The sequence below is a fragment of the Aythya fuligula genome, chromosome 7, assembly GCF_009819795.1.
Source record: "Aythya fuligula isolate bAytFul2 chromosome 7, bAytFul2.pri, whole genome shotgun sequence".
Lineage (NCBI taxonomy): Eukaryota > Metazoa > Chordata > Aves > Anseriformes > Anatidae > Aythya > Aythya fuligula.
Window position 1 is genome coordinate 35,276,602 of NC_045565.1, and position 17,282 is coordinate 35,293,883.

Here is a 17,282-nt window from a genome sequence, read left to right on the forward strand (position 1 = left end):
AGCCATACCCCAGCAGAGCCCTGGGGAAAGGAGGTCTGGGGCCAAACCCCGGTTGGAGGCGAGCACCCAGCCGTGCCCGCAGCCCCTGCAGGGAGGAGGGAGATGCTCAGAGATGCTCGGAGATGCTCGGGCAGCAGGGCCGACCCGCTGGGCGCCGGCATCCCTCGGCAGGCAGGGGGGTGACCCCACGAAGCCCCCTTTGGGGGTTGCGGGATGGGGGCTGGATGAGGGCTCCCCCGGTCCCCCAGGAACCAGCCGGGGCTGGGGCGAGGCTCGGAGCCCCCCCGGGCGGCCGATGCGGGCCGTGGCCGCCAGGCGGCTCCGCGGCCGCTCGGTGCCGAGGGGAGGAGGAGGAGGAGGAGGAGGTGGCGGAGGAGGAGGAGGAGGAGGAAAAAAATTTCCTGCCTGGCTGCCGCCGCCTCGAGCCGGAGAGCGCCAGGGCGGCCCAACCGAGCCGCCGCCGCGGCGGCGGGGGGCGAGAGAGAGCCCGAGGGTGAGCGGGGCCGGGGGGGGCGAGGGGTTGGGGGGGGAAATCAGGGACCGGGGAGCAAGGAGCAGGGACCGGGGAGCCGGGAGGATGGAGCCCGGAGCCCCCCCCGGCTGTGGGGCAGCGCGCTGGGGGTCCCCATCCCCGTTGCGCTCTCCCCACGCGTGTCCGCGGGGGGCTCGGGGCCGGGCCGGGGGGGTCGGGGCTGGGTGCTGGGGATGTGCGGGCCCCCCCCCCCCCCCGCACGGGGTCCGTGCTCTCCGCCCGAGAAGTTTGTGGGTGCAGCCCGCGGGGAGGGCTCGCACGGGGCTGGGATGGCAATGATCCTGGAGCGCTGCCCCAAAGCGGGGGGGTTTTGCGGCTTCTCCTCCCCTGCTCGTGGTTTTTCTCCTGCTCGTGGTTTTGCTTCACACGCTCGGAAAACGCAGCTGAGCCTCCAAGGGAGCAAGGCAAGGGCAACTCTCAGCTGGCTCCCCTAAGGAGCCGGTGTCGCGTTTGTGCCCTGCGGGTCGTGGGGTGCCTGCTGTGAACCCGACCGGCGGTGTGTAATGAGAAGAGGGGAGCCCTGAGTGCCATTTTCCTGAGGTCCCTCTCCTTCTGCCTATTTCGGAGGACTTGGGTGCTGTGCGTGATGCTGCGGGGCTGCTGAACCGCTGCCTGCCTCTGATCCGCGCGGTGTCGGGGCTGGCAGCTTGGGAGGAATGACATTGCTCACCCCGCTTCCTTCCCCGAGGTGTTACAAGCTCCGTGAGAAAACTTGGGAAGGAGACAGAGAGGGACTGAGAAATGAGGAATGTTACAAATTGGGAAATACCATACCTTGGGAAATCCTGCTGTTTGCACGGTGATATTCTGTGCGTTAGGGGACTGTAAAAATGAACACAGGGATTAACTTTTGGTGGCAATTCATGGCATTCAGCTGGAAACTGGCGATGTCATTTTGCAGGGACCTTTCTGTGGGTACATGGGAGCTCTCCTGGCCCGGGGGCGTGTTAGTTTCCCAGTTTGTTCCTGGTCCTGGCCCTGATGCTGCCAGGGTGATGATTTGGAGCCAGGGCTGGCTCCTGTGCCCTACTGGGCAGGTGGGGAGTGGGCGAGCACAGGTAGCTCTGTGCGTGGGTGAGCAGAGGGGAGCTGAGCTCAAGGCACTTGATTGCTCAAGTGACCAAATCAATTATTGTAGAAATGTGGGAGAAGGCAGAGAAAATGATGGGAGAAACAAAAGGACATGGGCGTAGTCTGCGATTCCTTTAATTTGCTTTGTCTTTGCTTACAAATTAAAGAGTTGTGCAGGCGCTGTGCTCTGTCGCACCAGCCGTCCTCGTTGGCTGTGTTTAAGTAACATATGCTGTGTTCCTAAACGTATTTAATGTATTTTTCCAGGTAAAAAACAAACACTGAAAGCTTCCAATGCCCCAGACACCTTTAATAAAACCATATACCTCAGTCAGTGTGACTGTGATGTGTGGACTGCAGTAATTTATCCTGAGCCTGTGAAGTGCAGGTGTGATGCTGACAATTTTAGCACATTTGGGTCCTTGTTTGCTTTTGTATCTTGTTTCTTTTCCTCCTTTTCACTTCATACATTTATGCTTATCTGTGTGCTTTCTGTCTGTCTAGAGTTCCCATCTTGAACCCCAGCTTTCCTTGGCTCTCTTTTTCTGCCCCTGCCCCCTGTTGCCTTCCTGGGTCTTGTTTTAGGCAGTCCACTGATGGTGTCAGAAATGCACCGGGTGGCCCGAAATGGCCCGATATGGCCATGAGCTGGGCGGCCCTGGTCTGGGCACTTGGCATAACACCTTCCTCCTGCGCTGTCACATGTGGGTGTCCAGCAGGATCCCTGAGCAGATCACTTGTACTACAGCAAGGAATAAAAACAAGCCGAGGCAAGTGCTGTAAGGTGTGCACGATGCCAAACGTTGTGTATAAATGAAAAGCAACCTTCAGCGTTTGCCATACTGGGCTGCGGTTCTGCAGGAGCTGTTCAGCTGCGCAGAGTCTGAGGATTACGTTTGTATCTCCTCTGAGTGTGTCATTTTGTAAATACAATGCTGTATTTCAAGCCGTTTCCAAAATAATCTTCAGCATGGATTTGTGGTAGGGCTTAACACCAGCGAGAGCCCGTGTCTGGAAGTTGTAGCAGCTCACTTATCTTCATTTGTGGCTCGGTGGAAAAGCCGTGTCGTTATGTAGCAGCACCAAGCTGGATGGCTCTGTCTGAAGTACCATGAAAACTTCTCAGTGCAAGCAGTTTCCAAAAAGCCACGTTTTGCCAGAAGGTGCTGATCCACCCACATCAGGAGGTCATCAGGGAGGGGACAGATCGGGCTGTGTTGCTGCCTGGGGAGTGGGGGAACCCGGCAGCCCCAGCAGGGCACCAAGCCCTCAGAGGGTGATGCTGATGAGCAAGGAGGAGAGACTGCTCAGCGTGCTGGTACATGTGTGAGTTTATTGAAAAGCAGCTCCTGGAAAGGACTCTTGGGAGCTCCGTCAGGGTTATCAAGAGTGACGTGTTTGAGGCAGACGGGGAGATGCGTGAGGAACTGCTGCCTGCTTAAAATGGAAGGCCGGCTGTCCAGCGGTGTGTCTGATTTCTGAGGTAAACATGTGGTTTAGCCAGATCCTGGGCTGTCAGGCTGCCTTTTAGGGAAATACTCGTTTGCAAACAGCTGCATGAACAGTGCAGCGAGAACAGCCCCGAGAGCAGGGGGCGCGGGCTGGGGGCTCAACCCCTGTTCACGCCCCACACACACAGCTCGGAGGCGGCTCCCAGGCCGTGGGGCTTTTTGGTGCTGGTTTCAATACAATATAAGGAAAACAGAGGCTCCCGTAACCTAAAATACACTGTGGTTTCCCTCAATCAAGAGCGCCGTACATTGAACGGATGCGTTATTGAGGAGTTGTGAATCGCGCCTTCGCTGCGGAGCTGAGTGCGTGGTCGCCTGCGTGCACTGCTCGTCTTGTGGGGTGCGAACAGTCTGGGAGAGGGATTCAGACACTGCCGGAGCTGATGTGATGCAGCAGAATTCAGGCTGAATGAAAAGTGGCTGGAGCCACCGGGCTGCTACACGCAGGCTTTCTGCAGCTCTCCTCGTGGAAATCTTCTATTTTTCCTCATTGCCTGTGCCCTTCTGCGCAACGTTTTATCCAGGTGTAGTCTGTCCTGGCTAATAATAAGTATTCTATAGTCCCAAATTCTATAAGTATAAGGGTTGTATTAAAAAAAAAATAATGTTCCTATTTATTCCAAACTTTTTGCTGACATGTAGATGTCTTAAACAAGACAGACTGGGAGAATTGTGTGATTCAGAGCTGCAGTGAGATGCTGGTAAGGCAGAGATTAGGAGAAACCCTGCACCAGCAATTTATTGAAGTATTTGTACAGGATTTATTTTTTTCTGAGTAACTCACAGTATGGAACCTATTTTTAAGGTATGTCTTATAGTGTTGTGTTTTTAATTCAGTCGGCTTTCGGCAGGTGTAATGATTCCATCAGTTAATCCTCTCACCTGCCAAAACGTACCGGGTTGTCTGCAGAGGGTGCCTGTGGGAGAGGGCAGAATGGACGGGAGATTTCCTTGCTGATAAGCAAGGCTGATACCTCGCACTGGATTTTGAATTGCAGCATGCTCAGATTTCTCTTTCACAGCGAGCCAGCCAGCGGATCACCTGCAGTGGGACAGCTCCCTGAACAGGAGTGCAGTTAAAGGCTGTTTTTTCTACTTTTATGCTCTTCCACAGACAGCAGGGCCAGCCAGGTGGCCTCGCTAGGTGAGGTGCTGCAGGAGAGCCTGGATGCCTGCTGCGTGTCCCTGGGTGCTGCGCTTTTCCCAGGTTGTGGGGAGTGAGCTGAAAACCAGTCTTTTAGCTTCTCAGCCTGCTGAGTACATCTGCTGACAGTCTGAGGGATACAGCAATGCCCTAAAAATGCCCTTCTGCCTTTGACTCCTATTGCCTCACTGCTGAAACGGCAAAGTAAAAGGATCTGGGCACAGAGATCTAGGGCAACAGTCCTGTCTGTTATCAAGGGTGTAATCTGGCCAAGAGAAGAAACAAAAGTGGAAATAAATTTATTGGGGTTGGTTATTGCTTGCAGTGGCATTTTATTGTTACAGGAACTCATGGCATGACTCAGCTGTGGATTTCTCTGTCCCTTTTAATCTCAGCTGTAAAGAGAGTTCAGGCCTTAAAACTTTGATTATCATAGATCTCCATTTTTTTGACTGTAAAGTGATAATCATCAGTAAGAATAAGGGATCTGAACAGGTAGAAACAAAAGTGTAAATTAGGTGGAGGTGAGGTGAGATGCAAACTATAAAATGAGTGATGTGTGGCTGTGCAGGAGATGGGTGCCTCGTGACCAAATGCCTAGGGGAACCTGCACCCACTGCACCGCTGAGCACCGCACACCTACACGGGTACAGCTACGTCAGGAATCACCAGGAAGGATGCAGTCTGGGCAAAGCTTTGGATAAACAGCAGTATGAATTTTTAGGTAAAAGCAAATAAGAGAAATTGCAGAAGGTTCACAATGGAAGTTAGTAAAACTTGTGATACCCGTGTTGGTTAAGATAAGCAGAACACTTAGGTAAATTGGAGGACAAACTTCTCTGCCTAAACCACAGTTAGATGACTGAAGAGGTTTCCTCCCAACCTCTAGGTTTGGTTGCTCTAGGAAGGATTAGAAGATAATTTAGAAAGAAATATGCAACTATCTATTCATGATAATCTCAGTGCTCTGATACAAGCGAGTTTCCTGTTTTCTGATGGTTGGGTTTTAATTTAGTTGTAGCTCTTGAGTTTTCTTCCTTTTCAGTAAAATTGCCATCTCTTTCAACTGATGTAGCGATTAAAGAAAGCTTGAGTAAAACGGAAAGCTGCTGCAGTTCATGGCAGTGCCCCTTGCAATGCACTAACCCAAGACCAGCCCAGTGTTATCTGCCAGAATAATCAGACTGAGATGAGTTGTGGGAGCGTGGGGCTCATAAATGTCACTCACTCTCCCATGGATGTGCTGTAATGTGCATTTCACCAAGGACATAAGTTTGGTCGGGTTGTACAGGGGTTCTACTTCCAGGGCCTGTGGTCCTGCAACCTGAAGGTCACAGCACCCCGTGGTCTGCTGCTGCCTTGTTTAGGTGGTCCTGGCATGGGGCTGCGCTCTGTGACCTTCCTGCTGTATCTGCAGGATCTGTTATAGAATCTAGATCTTAGGTTTTATAATCCATTTTTGAATCATAGAATCATTCAAGTTGGAAAAGACCTCCAAGATCATCCAGTCCAAACCTTTAACCTAGCCCTGCCAGGTTCACCATTAAACCATGCCACTTATCTTGTCACTTGCTCGCAGAATTTGCCACCTCCCTTGCTGCTTTTAACGAAAATGTTGATCAGAAATCAAGGATGAGGGTTTGACCAGTGACAGAAAGACCTTGTGATCAACACTGGAAGCCAACTGTGAGAACTTGTGGTTGAAGACCATCAACTACTTGCAAATATTTCCTTACTAAGAGCTGTCATTATTTGCCTCCAGCGCAGTCCTCATTTTCTTAGAAGGCCAATTCTCTTTTCAACCAATTTTTCTGGCTTTTAACTTATTTTTGGCACAGTGTGGCAGTTCAGAAGCATGTCTGCGTGTGAACTCCACCAAGAATTTACTGTAACTTATGAGGACATTATTTTTGTAACATGACTTATTTTGTAACCTGCCTAACTCTAGTACTGGGTCTGCTGCCACTTCCTAGTATGCTTCAGCTGCACTTTTTAAGCCTTTTTAATTTTTTAACTTTTTAAGCTTACAGTGCTGTAAAGCTTTGTTAGGAGTTTGAATCTGCCAAGTTGTACCCAAATTACTGTTTTTCTTAAAAGATCTTAGTGCTCCACATGCTTGTTTCTTCCCGTGTAGCTGTTTTCATAACAGAGTTCCAAACTAATAGCAGAATTTAATAAACAAACAAGCAAAGTAACAAAACCTGTCTTTATCCAAAACAAATCAATGCATTAACCCTTCCTTCACCTCATGTACTGTTTCTCTTAGTAAATTACATTTTCATCGTGTCATTTCTCCTTTAATCTTATCCTCTTTGCTGCTTGTCCTTTGATCATTATTTGTCTTTGCCTTAGTTTCTGCTGTTGTCTGTTGTCTATTGCTTGAGCTACAGCACGGTGCTTTTCCCGAGTACTGGAGTATTGATTCAAACAAGCAATGACCACTGCTTGTATCCTGTGTTCTCAGGGATTGGATGTCTCAGACGCTTTCTGAGTTATTTAATTTAGATCTGTATTTCATGGGCGTATTTAATTACATTGCACAATGTCTCTTAAAAATTGGAAAAAAAAAATGTTGAAAAACTGAATATCTGCCGCGTTCCATCCTGCTGATCTTGTACAACTGGGCAAAGTTTGCAATTTGCTACCGAGAGCTAGATGATGGTTAAACAGCTTTCAGAATGCAGAAGAAAAGCCTTTGTATAACCAAGTGAAAATGATATACACTTTTCCTGTTAAATATAGGGATCAGTTTAAATGGATCCACATTATCATTTTGTTTGCAGTTGTCAAAAGCTCATTAATTTGAAGTTAAACTACCTAGCTTGCTGCTTCAAATTGCTTTTAAATTACATGTGTGCTGATTGGTCTTGAAAAGCTAATTTAAAACCCCAGCTGTGGGCACATTTCAAGGCCACGGGTACAACACTTTGTTCCAGTCTGGTTTTCACAGGCTAAGCTGTCCCCTGTGGCACCTCCCTGGTTCCCAGCAGAACCTTTGGGAGAGGGACTTGTGGTGACTTCAGTATTTCTGGGAAGGCAGGAAGAGGAGGAAAAGGTGGAAACAGGGACCTGTATTCAAATAGCGACCTATTTGCATTAGTTAGTTTAAACTGTTAAAAACAAATGTACGACGATGTGGTGTTGAGATAATTGGGGCTGTCATATCAGGTGATGATTTCCAAGGAGAGACACTCCTAGTCTGCTGCAAGCCCCTCTCTGTTTAACACAGGCACCTGGCTGCAAATACAGAGCGATGCACAGGAAAGCTCTGAGCAGTCACATCCTTCATTTTTTTTTCTTTCTGAATGTTTTTAACTAACAAAATGGCAAAGTAATTTAAGTTGCATGCATGTAACTTGGGAGTATAAGTTGCAATTTGTTTTGAAAAAGGTTGAAAACTGCTGCATTGGATCAAACTATTTGCCCCTGAAATTGAGCCTCATTTACCAAGATCTTCAGAGGAAGAAACTTACATAATTTCCTTTAAAAATCACTGAACCCTCAACACTTTATCTGTAAATGCTGTTTTACATTTCTAAAGGCCCTTGGTTAGCAGTTCTTTATTTGAAATGAAAGCTTAATGCCTTCCAGAAGAAATTACACATTTTGTCTAGAATTACTTCTGTGTGCAAATAAAATCTTCAAGCTTAGTCCTGATAGCGTGCTGCTGCTGTTTGCCCTGCCAGTGGGTCTACATCCTGCTTTTTCCTCTGGCAATGTCACATTTAAATGGAAGAGATTTTAGCAGGTTAATCATGCACTTTTCGATTTTGGTGGGTTTTTGTGTTTCTTTCCTTTATTCTGTCTTTATCTACCAGTCTCTTTCACATCACAGTATCTGCAGGAGAGAGGTTTTTTCCCCAATTACTCCAAACCCTTCTGTGTTTTTGTTTGTTTTTAGTGATCCTACAGGCAGGGAGGTGCAAGGAGACGACTCACATTGTTGTCACACTGCTTTGCAATGTGTCTGTGTCACTGCTAAAGGAATCGGAGAGTCTTGCGTGCACCACCAGCATCTCTGGGAGCCGTTTCACTTTCTGGATGATATTTAGCTGCTGCTATTTTCATAGCTTTTGTGGTCACTGGGGGGGTACCTTCTGTTCCTCTTTGGGGACCGTGTAAAAGAACTGAGATGTGGGGAGGGCTCAGGGGGAGCAGTGCAGGGTTGCTGAGAGGTGCTGCTGTCTTCAGCCACCACCACAGCACTGATGTTTTCCGCGGTGGATGCTTCAGGATGCTGGCGGAGCTCAAGATAGATTTTAAGAATGCTTTTGCTGTACTTGTATTCAAATTGGACTTAAAGATAGCTGGTGATGAAATGCTGAAAGGAGAGAGAAGATTATATTAGAAAATTCCCTCTGGTGGGAGGGCTGTAATTTTTTTTTTTTTTTTTATCGGATAATTTATCCTGCTTGCAAAATGAGATCAAGGGCAGGCAGTGCTTGCTCATCTAGAAATAGATTAGCAAGAAGGAAACCCTTCTGGCTTTTGAGGTGCATTTACTTACCTTAACCACTGTGGCAAGGTAAGAGCCTGAATCGCCTCGGTGATTTTGGAGATGAAACTCATGTCGGGGTACTTGGCAGGTGGATGAGGAGGAACCCACTGCTCCCGTCCTGTCCGGCTGTGCTCTGCTGCGCCCTGTCCTCTCTTGAGCCCAACTGCTCTGCCCCTATAAGCAATATAATGTCGTTAGGGGCCAGAGCATCCCCAGCTTTGTCCCAGCTGCCCTGAGGAGCAGGGCTGTGGCTGGGTGCCATGCAGTGACACTGCTGTCACTGGAGGCTGGAGGCAGAACCGCTGCTGGAGCGTGGGAAAGGAAGGGGCTGGCCTGCAGGGCTGCACAGCATGCCTCTGGTGAGGGGGGGGGGGAAGGCAGTGTTTTATTAGGTTTTAGGCTAGAAGCCTACTCACAGCTGTGTACCAGTTTTCAGAGGTGTATGCAAAGCTTTTTTTCCCTTGATACCTGCTTTTAAATCTGTTTCCAAGTCCTAAGTTTAATGGCTTCTGTGGAACATTGTCTCCTTGTCCAACACCTGCAGACTCCCCTGCTCTGCGTAATGTCCTGGTGCATATCCCTGTAGCTCTCCAGCAATGCTTTGGGCAGCTCTTAACCTCTTCACTGGCGATGTTCCTGCCCAGAGGTCGGCTGGAAGGTTGGATTTGTTTGTTCTTACAGCTCAGCACACAGCAATGGTGGTGCTGCTGGTGCGGCTCTCCTGCGGAGCTGTGCCATGCCCCGTCCTGCTGCCCTCCACCCTGCTGCATCTCAGCTTGTGCAGCTTGTATTTAACATCCTCATCGCTCAGTGGATCCACTAGGCTTGGCTTTTTTTTTTTTTATTATTATTTTTTTTAACTAAGCTGCTTGCAAAATATTTTTTCTGAAGCTGTCAGTGACTCAGACGCATGATGGTTATTTCCCCTAAAATGTGTACACCCTGCCTGGAAGTGAATAAGTGAGTAGCTGCACCTCATCTGCATTCCTGGGCTTGTGCATTTGTTGATAAACCCTGTAACAGCTGTCCACAGAAGACAGCCCTGTGATTGTGTGGCTGATAAGGGGAGCGCGGTCACTGTCACAGACAGGGTAAGGGCGTGACATGGCTCAAGTGGTTTTCAAGTACCTGGGCTGCATTACAGAAACCAGCAGAGCCTCCTCGCTTGCTGTTCTCTGGAGGTGTGCATTAATATGGCCAAGAAAAAGGGGCTGGTAAGAATGGTGGGCAGGCAGACTGGCATCATGTGGTAATAGTTATGTTAGGAAATGTTCTTGTAGGACCACTTCGAGAACATTCCTTTTATAAAAGTAAACTTAGGAACATTGTTTTTACTATATTTTGTTCTTAAAAACAAAAAAAAAAAAAAAAACGCCTACAAGGCTTGTCCTGCCAAGAATGACAAGCCTGTTTTATGATGCTTCTTGCCTTAATGATTAGGTTCATCTGCTATCCTTTTAAATGGTGAACACATTGAAATTTGGTGGAGAAGTGCTGAATTAAAAGGTTTCACACCCATGCAGTTGGAGCTCAGGCTGGAGCAAGGATATTGTTCCTCGGTGTGTCTGTACACACACTGCTCTCTGTTACATGTATAAGAAATGTGTGTTCGCACTGACTGTGCTCTGAGGGCACTGCTTTTGCCATGATCAGGATGGAAACCATTTGCGAATGCTGCATAATTGAAGCCCCCAGGAAGCCAGATATATTGCTATTTTAGTATTACTGGAATTTTAAAAGCTTGTATTTTCCAGTTTATAAACTTTGGTATGTGCACCACCCAGCACTAAACCCACAAACTAGCAAGCTGCCTGCCTTAAACTCTCCCTTCAGTCTTTGAAGAGGCTTTTCTGTGAGGCAGCTCGGGCACCTGCAGCAGGCTCCTGCCCAGTCCCTGACTGATGGAGGAAGCTTGGGGAGATTAACTGCTTAAGTCTGAATGTTGGGTAATGTCCATTTCATATGTGTCTGCGCATTTGTAATGATTTTCTTTTCCTTACAGCTAAAAGAAATTCAAATGGAGTGTTGTTTTCTTTTTAATTATTATTATTTTTATTTTTTCCCCAGCCATTGGACAGCAAGTAGTGTCCCTGGGAAATTGCTGCTTCCTTCGCCAATAGTTCATAAGACCTGTATAAAGACCTATACTGCTAGACCAGTATCAGACTAACAGTTTCAGTAAAAAATAGCTGAAAAAAAAAAAAAAGTTGCCGCAAAAGTGATTACTAATGGGCTTTCCTGTTTCAGCGTTGAGTATGAAAAATCTGAATACCTTGCAAATGTATCCTTATGTGCATAAAAGACTTGATGTGAAGAAGATTTTTATGGCAAAATCAAACATCATATTTTTAATTTATTTTTTTTAATGAGTTGAATCTGGGCATGTTGTAGCTTTCACATAGGTAAGCACATTTTCTGATTGCATTTCGTTTTGGGATGCTCCATGGCTGTGGCAGTTGCAGTATTTCAGGTTGCTTAGGGATTCAAGTGAACGCGAGAACGAAGCAAAAAAAGCTGACTGTAAAAAATAAAAAATAAAAAAAATCCAAAACCTATTCTATTTATTTGAGTTTTTGTTTTTTTTAGCAGAGGTGATAAAAGCACATCTGCTGCTGTGTGGTAGGCTGGTGCTCAACCCTAATGTGAGGAACCACAAAACCCCGTTGTTTTGAGCACTGTGCTGGCGCTGGAGCTTCCCCGTCACGCAGTGCCTAACACTGGAGCTATTCATGCTGGCTGATTCAAGGGGCTGACAGCAATCTTTATCTGGGCATAGAAACTCGAATTTTCCTCTGGGACAGAACAAAGCTTGAGAAAAATAACTGCGCTCAGCAACAATTTCTTTCATCCTGCCAACAGCGAGGCAGGGGTGTAGGGAAGTCCCTGCAGGTGACAGCAGCTCTTCTCTGCCCGGGCTTTATGGCCGTGCTTTGCCCTTCCTCACAAGTGAGTTGTGTTTTTTTGTTATTGTTTTTATTTTTATGTTGTTGGGTTTTTTTAAACTAGTATTTTTTTAAAGACTCACTACGTTGGGAGTCTTGGACATAATGCTTTCTATACAAATCCCTCCTAGCACTTGTCTGTTTTCCTAATACTGTACTGATTATATGTGCATTGATGTATTGTATCTAAGAAATGCAGTTTCAAAATATTATTGTGATTCAAAACAGAAGGAAAGGGGAACTTTTTGGCCAGTTTCAGTGTATAAAATCAATAGTTAGATTACAATATGTACAAATTGCAAGAAATGCTGCAATTTTTGACAACTGATGACATGCTAGGGTTTGCTGCTCAGGGACTTGCAGCAGTTGGACAGCAGCCAATACATTATCAGAATCTATTAAATATTTTTGTAAATTTTCAGAAAGGAAACAAATCTTTAACTAGATATTTAAGAACTCCTCTGGAAACCTTTAAAGACCAACAGGTTCTTCTTCCTTTATGGTTTCCTAGCTTTTTAGGTCTCCCTGGAAACATACAAATGCTTGCATCACATATCTATTTTTTGATCAGTTTTTAAATACTACAACTCTTTTAATTGCAACACATGCTGTTTGGTAATATGAATTTGTGAAATACTGTGTCATTTAAATCATTTCATACTTGATTTGTGGTAAATACATAGTCAGATTCAAGCTGATGTGCCAGGATAGTAAGCAGTGATAATTGGTTGCTGTTTGTTGGGACAGTAACCTACACTTTTTTTTTTGTCTATTTAATTATGGTCAAATTAAATGATCAAGCAAAGAAGATGTTTATGGTAGCAATTCCAAAAAGCTTCAGGGTCCCAAAACAAGAGCTTTTTCTGAACCGAATCCCCACAGCCCGTGTTGTGTCTGGATTATGTGTCAGCCGTTGTTGTTTCTTTTTTTTTTTTTTCCCCCAAGTCACACAAGCAGGTATTGACTGTGTTTACACTGTCATGTCTTTCTGTAATAGGAATGGGCACATGATCTTGTTTATAAGGTTTCTGGTATGCCAGAATCATGTGTGTTCTTTGTTTCCAAGCAAACAAAGTCAGGACAATGGAGAAAGGATATTGGTATTAGGCCTCTGGGACATATTTTTTTTTTTAAATAGCTTTTAATAAGTCTGACCTGATATCCTGAGCAATCACGGAAAATTCCAAATGGACACCTAACTTTCCTTATTTTAGAAATGCGTCTGATTCCTCTATCCCTCATCTTTCTCTTTTTTTAATTTAATATGCAGGTTATTATTTGAATGCCAAAGTAGCTAATCTGCTGGTGGTGTACCATTGTATCTGGGAAGTTCAGCAAACATTAATTCTCATCACAGATCAAACCAACTAATATAGATTTAGTGTCGTGCCAGAAGGTAAAATGAAAGTAAAAAAGGATATAAATTCTTGAAATAAATGGCATTGCAGGAGGGAGCCTCTGAGTATGGCATTAGATGATAGACTTTGTGTGAGAGTGTCCTGAGTGTCAGCCCCTGAGTTTTGTCCAGATAATATGAAGTCTTTCAAATTTTTTCCCAAATCTTTCACTTGTGTCTAAATGAACCAGGAGCCTTCGTAGTTTTGGTTTGTAAAGGGAACAAAAACTGTGTGGTCAACTTGTGGTCCAGAAGCTTGAATCCAGACTGTTGCTCCTTCCACCCTTTGAATAATTATTCCATGTGTTTAAAACTATTTTAAAGCATTGTTTCCTGATAACTTGCCATTACTGTTCCAGGTCCCCACGTGGGGATAAAGGCTCTGAAACAGCCAAAGGAAATGGGAAAAGTGAAAGCAAGGGAAAAACACCTTGCTGCAGTGCCCATGCTTACCTTCTAACACCCTTCTCTGACCTTTTTTCCGCAGGCAGTCCCCGTCCCTCTGTGCCTAAATCTTCACTGCCCTCTGAGGAAGGAATTTCTTCCAAATATCTAATCTAAACCTGCCCTTTTTTTAGTTTAAAACAATTAATCTGTGCTTTATCACTACACTCCCTGATAATGAGGGAGTTTGTTACTGAGACAAACTGTGTTGTTAATCTAGCTGGAACCGAAGTAGTTGGAAATGTTGAATGTGAGGGGATGCAAGGGGTGCTGCGGGTGGGTGCAGAGCAGGGGCCTCCCCTCGCTGTTGCAGGCCTGGCCCCAGTGCAGTGCAGACATCCAGTTTGATGTTGTTTGTGTCCAATTTGTTAGAACTGGGGTGTTTCCAGGGTTGTTTGGACAACAGAAGGAATAACTTTCTTGTTGGGACCACTGAGCAGCGGTTACTGTGCGTGGCTGTGTCTGAGCAAGGCTCTGTGTCAGCTCAGCTGTTGGGTTTGCTGTCAGCATTTCCAGAAAATTTCTGCACTTTCTTTCTCCTTTTGCAATGTTTCTGCATAACGGAACAAACTTACTGCGTGTTCTCGATGAGTGAACTTCAGTGGCTGGCTGTTCTCAAGGACAAGCCGCTAACCAACATGGGCTGTGCAGTCAGCAGCACTTCTGCTATACCTGAAATAAACCACTTGCTGTTATTGTGAGCAAAGCATATGATATATGTGGACATAATGTGATATTGTGTACATCTCTGTATGGTGTTCAGGAGCTGGGGGCATCTACGTTAATGTTGTGGTACACTGGGCTGTTCCCTTTTGAATCTATGCCTAGGTAATTTGGGGAGCTGAGTGTGGCTCTGCTGGCAGCCTGGTGGAGACAGGTCACACAGGAGCTTCCTTAAATGTTTTTACTAAAGCATGAAGTGATCATCTGTGGTAAGAAAGAGATACCTATATTGCTTGTTTGTTAGAGGAACAAGGATAGCTGTCACATAGGAAATGACAAAATCCTTTCTTGTGATCACGTACATAATTTGCCACAAAACTGAAGAAATCTTGTTGGCAAACGTAGGTTTTGCAGAAGAAGAGCTACAGAGAGGTCTTAGCCTTCACAGTAAATGCAGGAGGAATGAAGAGAGAGAAATCTCACCACTGCTGTGCCTTCACTAAATGCACAGATGTATTTACTGCCATCAGTAAAAGTGACTCAGACATTTTGCATATTGCCTCTAAAAGATTTAAAAAGGATTGTAATGATTAGAGGCTTTTGACTTGGTAATTGTCCTCAGCTTTCAGTGTTGGTGCCATCATTTCATTTCTGAAGTCCCCGGGGCATGGTTCTGAGTGTTTCTCTTTTTTCTGCCAGTGTGATGAGAAGCTGCCAAACTGAGCGTAGCTCTGAGCTCACGCGCCCCCGTCTCAGCATCTTCAGAGTCCTGCTTTCGTGTGATGAAAGCAGTGAGAGGTTAACCCCAGACCCTGTCTATTTCTGTCCCCTCCCATGGATCTCCATGGGAATCACAGTTATGGGGATTTTTTGTGCTCCCCAGAGAGATGCAGCAGAGGAACACGCAGTGATGCTGTGCCGCAGCCCCACAGAGGCCGTGGCCAGGCGTCGGTGGGACCTCTCCATCTTGGGGCAATTCCCATCACTGTGGCTGGTTTGTGGACCTGCCTGCCAGATCCCAGCACCATCTCTATTCCTTCTGCCACTTCAACCTTGGAGCAAGTGGAGAGAAGAGCAAATGAGGGGAGAAGGCCTTCCTAATGTGATAATTGATTTCTGGTTCTGTACTTCTGGGAGTTGAATTCGTCCTTGCAGGCCTACGTGACCACCAGTATCAGATGGAAAGGCTCATCTGGGAGATAAGCCCTTTTGTTTGAGTCTTTTGAAGGCAATCAAGTTGCAGAAGACACTTTCCTCATGGAAAAACAGATGACATCTGCCAGTGATTGGGCATAACTGTCCACTATTTAAGGAGCGAATGAAAGTAGGGGATCAGAAGAGCCTCTGCGGAGTGTTTTAGTCTTTCACCTTGAACCCCTACCCTCTATGACAAGGAAAGTGGAAATCTGACACATTTAGTGTATTCACAGGCTTTCACAAAAGCTTTATAGACTCATGCAATTATGAGACCTCTTGACATTCAAACAAACAAACAAACCTGTTACGTGTGGACTTCACTCTGAAAAAATATGTGCAATGTACACAGTGGAAGTCATGGGACTCTAGGGGAGTCCCAGTACCTGTCCCTGTCCTCAGCCTTGAGCTAGGTATTTGTTATCAGTTTCACCCTGGAGTTGTACAACTCTATCTTCGTTGTATAAGAAGATAGTAAGGCTCCATGTGAAATCTCCCATTGTTGAAAGGAGGTTTATCTATTTTCATTTCACTCTCCCCCTGGTAGATTTTGTTTTGCATCTGGATTTCTGATTGTTTATCCAAGCCTCAAACATGAACATCTGACGTGCTTCTGGAGCCAGTAGAAATACTGACTTAAGGAGGAACAAAGTTCACCATTTCGCTTTGGATAGTTGTATGGAAGAATAGCCGAAATAACTCAAACTTACACCAGTTTTTGTTTTTCATCTCCTGTGTTAAGGAAGTAGTGGTTCTGAGTTTCTGCAAGATGGTCTTAGGATGGCAGCATCCAAGCAGAAAGGTCAAGTCCCTGTAGGACATATCCAGAGTATTTAAATCAAGGGAACTATGTATAAATGCGAACATGAAATGCTCCCTGAGGGCAATAGCTTTTATTTATCCCCTCAGTGTGACAGAAAACAAGCCTGGAACCATCTTCTTAAAGCATTGCTGCAAGTCTCTGTGGCGGGTGCTGTCCTCCTTTTTGCGCACCTACAGAGGGCCTCCAGGGAAGGGTCCTCTCCAGGCAGGTCCGTATTTGAAGCTGGGAGTTTCTTCTGCCAAACTGTAGTTTCTTCTCTGCAAACTGTAGAGAAACTTTTTTTTTTTGTAGAGAACAGTTTTTTCATGTTTGTTCTTAAACTCAAAAAAAAAAAAAAAAAAAAAAAAAGGCTATAGGTTAACTTGCTATCAAAGCACAGTTTTAATGAAAATTGTCAATTGTAAGGGGGGGAAGTCACATCTATACTGCAGCGTTAGATTACAGTGTAGCTGTTGGCACATAATTACTTGAATCTTACTTACTGCCAGGTCTAATGTAAGGCTGTTCTGAAATGAAGATTAAGGTGATATTTAAATGTTCCCTTTTATTGAGGTATGTGATCATGAGAATCCTGTTGTGATAAAACTTCATGCCTCAGTACGCAATGCTCTTGTTTCTGTTTCTGTTGTACTTATCTAGGAGTTACCTTTCTTTCAAGCTGCTAAAATTCAGAGAAGAATAAAAACAGAAATTACCATCCACTGACTTGCGCCATTGTATTTGGAATAGTTTTTCTGAAGCACTCCAGTTGATGGAAAAATATATTCTTTAAATAATAATTAATGCAGTCTGTCAAGTACGTGAAGTAGACTTGAATGAAATGGGTTGTGGAAGAGCGAATGGAAGGAAGTAACTTGTTCACTCTTATCAGTGATCTGGCAGCGTGGACTCTGCTTCCAGGAGCACCCATTGCAGCAGAGCTGGTGACGTCCTTCTGGTTGGGAACGGGGCTAAGGTCTTCTTGCATGGTGGTTTCTGCCACTGGAAATAACTCTTCTGCCGTCTGTGCCAGTGGTTCACAATTTACTTAAGCATTACATGGAGACGACTACGGGACCTGTGAG

General features: G+C 45.6%; 1 protein-coding gene across 4 annotated transcripts in view; it reads left to right on the forward strand.

Annotated features, from left to right (window-relative positions):
* The first annotated feature begins 417 nt into the window (after nucleotides 1–417).
* Nucleotides 418–17,282, forward strand: part of PTPRE (protein tyrosine phosphatase receptor type E) — a 91,800-nt gene continuing 74,935 nt past the window's right edge. For 2 of the 4 annotated variants that reach the window (XM_032190732.1, XM_032190733.1), the window contains exon 1: nucleotides 11,483–11,702. The gene's annotated coding sequence lies outside the window, so the exon portion shown is untranslated. Of the gene's footprint in view, nucleotides 494–3,064; nucleotides 3,087–11,482; nucleotides 11,703–17,282 lie in introns of those variants that run through there. The other 2 variants (XM_032190738.1, XM_032190735.1) reach the window with 2 other exon arrangements.